The sequence below is a fragment of the Oculina patagonica genome, chromosome 2 (genome assembly GCF_052425735.1).
Source record: "Oculina patagonica isolate OP01 chromosome 2, crgOcupat, whole genome shotgun sequence".
Classification (NCBI taxonomy): domain Eukaryota; kingdom Metazoa; phylum Cnidaria; class Anthozoa; order Scleractinia; family Oculinidae; genus Oculina; species Oculina patagonica.
The window spans coordinates 7321093-7330754 of NC_135759.1; the positions used below are offsets into that span (position 1 = coordinate 7321093).

Below are 9662 nucleotides of genomic sequence, written 5' to 3' on the forward strand. Positions count from 1 at the left end.
TAATGCGAAATTCTGCTAGTTTGTTTAACTTAATAGAGTGCAAAATTGCACGTACCTTCTATATATGTATTTTATTTGTATGGCGTTTAATTTGGGTGACATATAAATTTCTGTTCGATTGCTCTTCTTCAAAATCGTCAAAGTATTGCGATCAGCCAAGCACCAACCTATACTTTCCACTCAGAAAAAAATAATTACACCTTTTGAGATCGACCTACGAAGTTTACATTACATTTGAGTTCAGCTGAAAATTTGCCATGAAAACATTAATATAAAAAAGGTTATAATTATGTCTTTAAGAAATACACACCCTCCTGGCACGAACTGGAATTCTTATTTCAAATAAGAAAATTATCTTATTCCCTTTTGTATTTAACTGTAAAAACGACTATCCGTGCATTCATGGATGATTTAACTATTTAAGTTTGAAAGAGCAAGAAATAGGCCAGAGGACCCATAAATATATTAAAAAGACATTACTCAAATTCTCACCTTGGCTTGCCAATTGACGTGATCGTTTCGCACGATTACTGCTGGAGAAACTGAAATGTCAACAACACCGTAATGATTAATTCGTGTTATAGAAAACAAAATATAATTAATACAAGTTTACATGACATTCAATCATTCGATGGCATATTATTATTCCTCAAGTTACAATTTATGACGCTGTTAATTTCTAATGACTTCTAAGAGCCCTGAAAATCGTGCAATGTTTGTTTTAAGTTAATGGAAACCTAAATTTGATAAAAAAGAGGTCTATTCAACGCATTGGCGGCTTGTCTTATAAGATCGTAGAGATGAAATATGAAGCCATAAATACAATCTAATCTTAGATTTGACATAAGCTAATATTAATGTGGACTGAGCTAAACCTTTGTCCAGCTGCTCTGCGATTACCTCATTTGACAAGCTAAACAGTTCCATTATAGACTGTAATATGGTACAATGAATGACGCTCTACTCTTAGTTGTTAAATTTATATGAAAAATAGAAATAATAACTTAACCAATCGCTTTAGCTCGTTAGAATGTTTAAAGTGTAGTTATTGTAGTTATTGCATTTTTGGCGCAGGTGTAATTGTATGGTTTTGACGAGTACGAAACACGTGTGCATTTATGGTCATTTTTAAAGTGAATTATGGAATACAGATCTTTCTGTAGAAGATCAATTTTTCTCGCCTAAGGAGACGTTCGCCTTGTATATGCCACTCGGTCCATTTGAAGGGAACAAAATAATAAACAGCAAGAATACCATCTGGTGACATCCCATTGTTTCCCAATGGCAATTAATATTTCCTGACCCTGTCAGTAATTGTTAACGTTTAGACCTGACGTTCGTGCAATATCTGCATAAGTTGCTCATCAAAGGAAAACGCAAGGTCAACAGTTCATGAACACGAAATTAAACACAAAATAACTTTACAGTTTTATTTTTTGAGGATTTCTTGAGGTTAAGGTTCTACTACAAACAAAAGCGGTCATGATCATTTTACGTGTTATAGGCCGTTTCCTTTTGTATTTGAAGTCCCATCATTTGCAATTTTAGATAAAATATTGACTTGTTTTGCATAATGGATTTGAAACACGTCCATTGACTTAAAAAAGTAGAATAAAGATTTACATTTTTTTTCTCTTCATTTTATTAAGAAATATATCTCACAAAAATGGTGAATGATGGTTGAAATACACATTGTTTTGGCTAAGTAGTTATAGGAGAATTGTAAATAGTAGACACGATCACGACATCCCAGTCAGACATTGATAAGGCACCTGTGTTAACAACAAAGAATCCTATTCTTACATTTATTTTCTTCATCTTTTTCGAGTATTTTTGAATTGTTGACGTATTGCAATCAATTTCCAATTCCCTTCCTTCAATTGCCCTTTCTTATGACCAAAGCACAATTTCCACTCAGTTTTAAAGGTCATTTCAGTATATTTCCTATGAAATAGGGTCGCGTTTAGTACATATATATGGTAACTGAAATTGAACATCGTTACCACGCGCATTGTACTTATTGAAAAACAAATCGTTTCTTTACAAAACGCATAGAAATAATGCTTTGTATTTAGAATTCAAATGTTAAGAGCGACATTCACGCAAAGCAAAATGTCAAGGACCTTTACGACGAACTGAAAACAATGAAAAACGGCGGCTGAGTAAATTTGCCATGGGCGAATTTTAAGGATCATTCTCTATTAAAAGTTCTTGGCCTTTTCAACACCTCGGTGACAAATTAATTTTTGACTGAATGAAACGAAGAAGATTAGCAACTAACCATTCAAATGGAATAGCTGTCCGTAACAAATGTGGAACCAAAACAAGACTATTGTTTAGTTATCGTTCAAAATTAAAAAAATTAATGATATTTACGGCAAAATCGTTACCTTCGTTGAGCGCTCATAAGACCCTCTTCAACGGCTATTCATTCAGGGGCAGTTAACCAACCGTTGCGACGAGGCGCAGTTTTGTGGGCTGCAGTATAACACCTTAAATTACCGTTGCTAATACGTGACAGAACCTACTTATCGGCGATCATGTTGCGAATGTAAATTAATTAACATGTTCACCCTTGCTATTACATGTATATACAAGATCATTGTCTCCATAGGTGATAGAAAGGCTAAGACTAAGAATATTAAATTTTGAGAACAACATTTTAAACTAAATTCAACTGCAAGAAACTCTCGACTATGTGATAAAAAAGACGGCTAACGATGAACACGCTGGAATTGGAAATAAAACAAAAAGTTAAAAAAGAAAATAAGCTAAAAAAAATAAATGTAACAGCCTTATTCATGAATGGAGAGTTAAATTGATGTGAAAGGCAAAATGTCGCTATTAAATGTTTAATATTTGTACATAACTAGCTTTAATAAAAGATCTTCAAAAATAAAAATACTTATCAAACAAATATGTGAAAGGTTGCACGTATAGTAGCCGAAAATTTTTAACCCATCGTTTTGTTACTTGGAGCCCAGATAACAGTTTGCTAGCTTTGAACATTATTTTGGTGAATTTTTGAGACGGAGCCTGCAGCTATTTTTTGCGAGGTGTCGTCTTGTGCCCTGTGGGACCTGCGCTCCTTTTCCGCAATAACTTATAATTAAAGATTATTTGCATGGAGAAAGCGGCTGTTTTGTACAGCCTTGGAGTGGTGTTTCACCCCTGGTCCAATTAGCGCTAACATCCCTTGCACACAGCTAAAGATTACCAAATACATTTTTATCGAATTTGTAACTCGCGGTGCTGGTTTGAATCCAGCCGATGTGCTTTTGAATCGGCCGGTTTTGTTTTTGTTTAAACCAAAATGAAAAAGTTTACTAAAACACCACCTTGTAGTATACATTTTGATCATTCTAAGCGAAACTAACTGCCAATAATGGCAGATACATTATTTTTTTGACTATAACTGTTCTTTGTGATTTAGCTGGGATCAATAGCAAAATACGCGATATGTGGTTCATGTTTCAAACTGTCGCAGAATTTTCGATCTGCAATCTGATCTTCCAGTGCCGTTAAGAGTTGAATATTTCTTCAGTATTGGGCTTCGACGTACGGCTTAAGTACGGTAACTATTCTTTGGATAAAACTAATTAATAATATATATATAGTGAAAAAAATATTGAATACCCATGGATAATCGGGCAGTAATTGAACCGTAGATAACTTATTACTTTTTAATATCAGATTACGTTTGTAATCTGTATGATCGACTTTCTGTCAGTATAGCGACTTCAGCACGTTTCACTTAAGCGAATAATTTAAGTCTTCGTCAGAGGACGGCAAATTTGTACTAAGGGCCTGTACATAAGCTGTTATACGTACTCACTTAGCGCACTTGTTGCGTTGTGACGTTATTTTGACAAAGAATTTCGCCTACACAATAAACATGCAAAAAGGCTTGAATAAATCTAGCAATAAAGCAAAACTTTCACCAAGAATGTACAGAGTTTGTGCTTTAGAATTTAAGAAAGAAGGAAAGGAAAGTTGGTCATCGTCAGTTCCTAACAGTATAGCATAAGAACGAAATTTACCTTACGGCGTGGTAAATATTCCTGTACGTACTACTGGAGCTTAACCGCAAATGGTGCACATCAAAACGTGACTAGAGAAGACAAAGAAGTAGGAAAGTGACAAGGAACACGTACGGCAATTTATATAAAGCATTCATCAAATAAGTAAATCGAGTCAAAACGAAAACGATAATTTACCTTGGGTTGCCAGACATAAAATCAAGTCAAGCAATATATGAGCGAATCAAAACAAAACAAGCTTATCCGCCTGTCATCGCTCTTGTTGATGTTTTTTGTATTGAACCTATACGCAAGACTGACTGCTGTTGTTTAATTTTGTTGCGTGAGCAAACGATATTGATCTTATATTTGTTTTTTATTATTTGCCTAATGAGCGTCGTTATAGTTTCAAAACCAAAACACAACCCACTCAAATGGAATAAGGCAGGTCATTCGTCCAGAACACTGTTTGTTTTACGTTATTATTTTACTATTAATTTTTGTTCTACGAGAATCGTTTAGCGAGTAGTTTGATCGATGATGTCATCACTGTCCTTGAACCATCGCTGCATGACGTCAAGTTTTTGTTGTTCCGCTTAAAACTAATACAATACGATAGTTATATTTATTGTCCTACAATTATGTTAGACGGCATAGAGACAAATCATACGTATTAATCTACACGGTATCATTTTTACGTGTTCAAAGAAAGACACCGTCATCTTTATAATGAAATCTAACTCATTACATAAAAGGCAGTAAAGGTAATTTAATCTTCCTGGCCAGTGGCCATGATAACAGCGTTTGACAATTTAAAAACTAATATTAAATGAAATACATATTAAAAAGATTTAAAAGCTACATATTTAAAAGACAATATTAAAAAAAAATATATATATAAACTGCATATTAAAAAGACAACATTAAAAAGGTTTAAAAGCTACAAAATGTCTGTATAATTGACAATAAATGCAAGTACTGCATTTTCCCTTTCCGTTGTGGGGCTAGGATAAAACACTGTGCATTTAATAGTATAATCGCGCGTATATGCATGTGAGACGGAGGGTTAGAAAGAAGGTCTGGGACCAAATAATAATCTTCTCACAACTTGCAAAGCAATCAGTTCACGTCCTAGTCAGCGGTTTTGCAACAGGGCGGCAGCAGGTCGTCTTTTCCCGAGAAATTATTTAAGTATTTACTTTTAAAGAGGTTTAAGCAACTAAGAAAGCGATGCGGAGGACAACGTCAATTAAAATATATATTTTATTTTTCTAATGAATTCTACTGGCTGTTTGTAAAGTGGTTCGAACCATCCTCGCTTAAAATGTAAACACATGGCTCAAATTCGAAAAATTCATCGTCGTAGTTCGAAAATCCCGTCAAAATTGTTTTTTTAACTCTTCTTCCCTGTGCATCCACCTAGGGCGTGATTGACCCAAGGTTGAAACAACTATTCTCTGCTTATAGAGAGGTTCAGGAAGATTTTTTTGGCGTCTGCCTATAGCCTTAGTTTGACTGCAATAGAGAGTAGTTTGTGCTCTCGCTAAAGGACAGAAAAGTGTATTTGAGATGAAGATAAGGACAAAAAGTAGCCTCGTTATGCAAGCAAAAAGTAAACATTTATAGTATAACAGTGTCCACTATAGCTATGCACTGCAATATCTCATAGATTGCTATTCCTCTAAAACATATTACACATGCACATCATTATAACTTCCAAGCAAGGCTGGCCGGTTAGTACATAGAATTTAAACAACTTTTACTATACTGTGATTGCAATTCAAATTAAACTTCTTCTTCTGCGACTTCTCAAATAAAGAGAGCCGACGGTCATCTGACAGTTCTCACTAAGAAAATGTAATAAATCATTCATGCTAGTGTGAATTTCTAGTGTCATGTTCAGCAAAAAAGTAGCCGTAAAGGTGATATATCGGAAAAATAAGGTCACATTCTTATTTATATTCACTACTATCAAAAAGAAGAAATGGGTGTGCAGCTTGAACTATGTGTACTAGTATTTAATGTCGTCTTCATCAAGTACATTGCTCTAACGTACAAAACGGATACACTTCTCGGACTTCAAACCTATACGCCACCTGGTACGAAAACCCAAAAACCCAGTGGAAAAATGGAAACGTACTCCCCAACCAAATGCAGGCGCATGAGCCCTTGGGGGTTAAAGGTACAGTACAAAGATAATAAAAGTGTATAAAATAAAAGTTGAAAAGTTCAAGAGCTGAGATGAATACATTACAACCATCAGCCCTTATATACGTTACAACAATAGAGTCAATTAACCCCATAACGGCTCACGTGCGTTCATACCAATAAGAAACTATCTACATTCTCTGTCACTGCCACTTACAGTTTTGTTCCACCGAATGTAAATACATTTCTTATGCATATGCTCAAAATTAAACGTGGACGTGATTGGAACTTCTCACAGACATAGCCAGGGAGGGTCAAACTAAATGGCGTGGGTGGGTGGGTCGTGGGTCGTGGGTCGTGGGTCGTGGGTCGTGGGTCGTGGGTCGTGGGTCGTGGGTCGTGGGTCGTAGGTCGTGGGTCGGTCGTGCGTTCTGGGTCAAGGCAAGTTCGCCCCCGATGCAAAGGAGCATTCTCACCGATTTGTTATTTTTGGATACCGTTTTTAAATGTTTTTTTCAAGTCGGGCCCACCGTTTCGCTTGACAGTTTTACGCATGTCTGCCTGACAGTTTTACGGAGGTAGGCCGAAAATTGCAAGTATTTGCTTGACCTTGGCGTGCAGGCTGTTTGCCGACTGAGAATTTTCTGATCGGCAACGTTTTGGTAACAACCAATTTATTGAAAGATTTCATGTAGGTAGCTTGGTGGTTCTTCATTCCATATCGATTAAATGATCATGTTATTCATTTCTTTGTTTTTCCAGTTTTATGTAGGGAAGTCACGCTAGCCAATTTATTTTATAATTTTTAAAGATTCGTGGCTTTTCTTGGGCAAATCAAGTGAAAAAGTTACAACTTCTCAAGTCTTTTTTTAACTTTAAAGGATTTCTACAGAACACCTAATGGAATTTTTTTTCCTGTGCATGGCCAACTTTTTATTCTCCTACTTGAAAAATAAAAGAATTTATTTTCCGTTGATCGCTAGTTACCAGTGATCCAATTAGTGGCGTGGGAACGCTCAAGTATGATTGGTTAAAAATAGGTGAAATGTACATGTTTGTTGAAAGCATTTGCGGTAAGGATGGGCCGATACAGGTTTTTCAAAACGATACGATATCAATACGATATTTGCCTTTTTTCTCGATATCGATATCGATATCGATATTATGACGTCATTTCCGTCCTGACGTCATTGGTTTGTCACGTGACCATACAAAGGACAGACCTGGCGTTATAAATGTTAGCCAAGAATGTTGATTTTGGTCTTTTCGGCTCACTGTTGCATCAGCAATGTGTGGACATCAAGTCAAGGCAAGAAAAATTCAAATATTGACCAGAACATCAATATTTCTTTGAGCAAAATCGCATTTTCAAACCTCACGTGCTGACCAGACAACCGCAGGCTCAGGTCACGTGTGCAGTATCGAAAACGTATCGAAAGTGCGATATTTTTCGAAAGTATCGATACTTTTCAAAATTGTCAAAATATCGGTGTATCGAATATTTGGTATCGAGTATCGGCCCATCCTTAATTTGCGGAAGCATTATCAAAACTTGCACTGTCTGGGACTATAGCGAAAGGAACTATTTATATTCTTGAAATGACTTAATAATTGTACGTCGGTTTTATGTACTACCAAATCGATGTTGCTGTTTCAGAATCCGAACTTGCAGGTTTGTCGTCGACCGCGGTCAAACGACAGAAATATGCCAAAAACAAGACAAGTACTTCAAAGATAAGGTTTTGATTTTCACAATTTAAAGTTTCATACATTACCGGTATCGTGACAATTTACAATTTTTGGTGCTTTATTAAAAAAATGTTTGAAAATGGTCATATGTGCACTTTTCTGCGCCATTTTTTCAAAGCACTTTGGTTAAAGTCTAAAGCATTTTAAAAAAAGTAAAAACACTCTTATACCTGGGAAAACGGGAATGTTCAGGAAAGCGTGACTCTCGCGTGACTAAGTTATCGTGACGCTGTGTTTTAGGTCAAAGTTTAAATGAGTGACAGATGTCAAACGAAAGGTGTCAAGGATTCGCGAGGTAGTAGTTGTTGTACACTGTTGTATGTTGTACAATTAAAAATTGTGCTTATTGAGAAGCCTTTCCATCAACGCAACAGGAAATATGTTTTTTTACACTTGGCAGCTATTTTTTGCTCATACTAACACATCAATATTAACGAGATTCCCCGAAATAGGAAGAAAAGCTGCCTATAAAGACGTTTGAATGCGGTGAAGGTGCGTCGAGATTTGACCTTACGTTATCAATTGAAGCTTGAGGCTGCAGATGCACTATCGAAGGTTGCGTTTAAAGAGATTAAAGGGAAATCAAAACTTGCAATGTCAAGCACTGTAGCGAAATGAAAGTTTCATTTTGTTGAACTGACTAAAGTTATATTTTAGACCATTAATTTTAAAATAAAAATGTTCATATTATTTGTGCATATATCCTACGAAACCAAGAAACAAGAAACCCAGTGGAAATATTTCGACACTAGTTTGCCACTGATCCACACACTGGTCCCTGATTATAATTCCGATTTTACACAGATGAAATGGCAGAAATAGAAGTAGCTGATCGGCTTATCAGCCAAACTGAAGGAACTTGTCCTTGTCGATGACTGCGTGGCAGGCGTTAAAAGGCGATGGAGAGGGGAAGTTCTAGCGGTAGTCTCATGCAAAGTATATTGTAACACCTCCATCCGAGGTCTTTGAATGAGTGAGTTCAAATTTTCGGCCTTGTTAAGCGTCACACATTTTTCGGTAAATTTAAAATCCAGAGATAGCTGGTAACTCGGCTTATACACGCACGACCCACGACCCACGACCCACGACCCACGTTCTCTGCCCACGGGCCGCGCTAATAACCAATCAGATTGCAGGATTCGTTACCGTGCCCTCTTGGAAAAAAATAAATTTAATTTATCTTCTCGTGATCAAAACCGATATCTCACTCGTTCGCAGCGCTCACTCATGAGCTCATGGCCATACAAGCTACATTCTTGGCTGTTTAATATTTTTTTTTAGCAGTCATCAATACCTTTCAATAACAGCTTTTGACTTTTTATTCTCTTTGTACAATTCTGCACGTGTAACATGGACTGCCTGAGAATGATCCCCTGAGAATGATGCAAGCTTCTAATAAAGATATAGCTGACTCATTTCGTTTTGTGTTTTTTTTTTCTTTTTTCATTTTCTTTTATTATATGACAACGTTATTGTAATTAGGCGTATGCGCTTTAATATTAGAAAGAACACAAATATAGCAATGCCATTAAATCAATTGTCTCCTTTGGTCAATGTTCTCTATTATTCAAACCTTAGGTGTACTGATTTGCGATGCACCCATCGACGAAAATTTCGACGGAATAGAAGTGATTATTTTCGCGAACGAAAACGATTCAACACGTATAAGTGTGAAAGAGTGACACTTTATATTCCAACTACTCAAAGGCCCCATTCGTTTCCTATGATTTTACACCAAGTATTTTA

At 36.2% G+C, this 9662-nt stretch overlaps 1 protein-coding gene and 1 long non-coding RNA gene across 3 annotated transcripts in view; one reads left to right on the plus strand and one right to left on the minus strand.

The window, feature by feature from the left end:
* The window catches only part of LOC144642763 (uncharacterized), a 37123-nt gene extending 32783 nt beyond the window's left edge, over window positions 1–4340 (minus strand). Inside the window, exons 1-3 of one of the 2 annotated variants that reach the window (XM_078501822.1) lie at window positions 4218–4340; window positions 4041–4111; window positions 493–542 (exon numbers count right to left, since the gene is read on the minus strand). The gene's annotated coding sequence lies outside the window, so the exon portion shown is untranslated. The remainder of the gene's footprint in view (window positions 1–492; window positions 543–4040; window positions 4112–4217) is intronic. The other variant, XM_078501823.1, reaches the window with a different exon arrangement.
* Window positions 1–9662, plus strand: part of LOC144642854 (uncharacterized) — a 40460-nt gene that overhangs the window by 18740 nt on the left and 12058 nt on the right. The window lies entirely within an intron of this gene.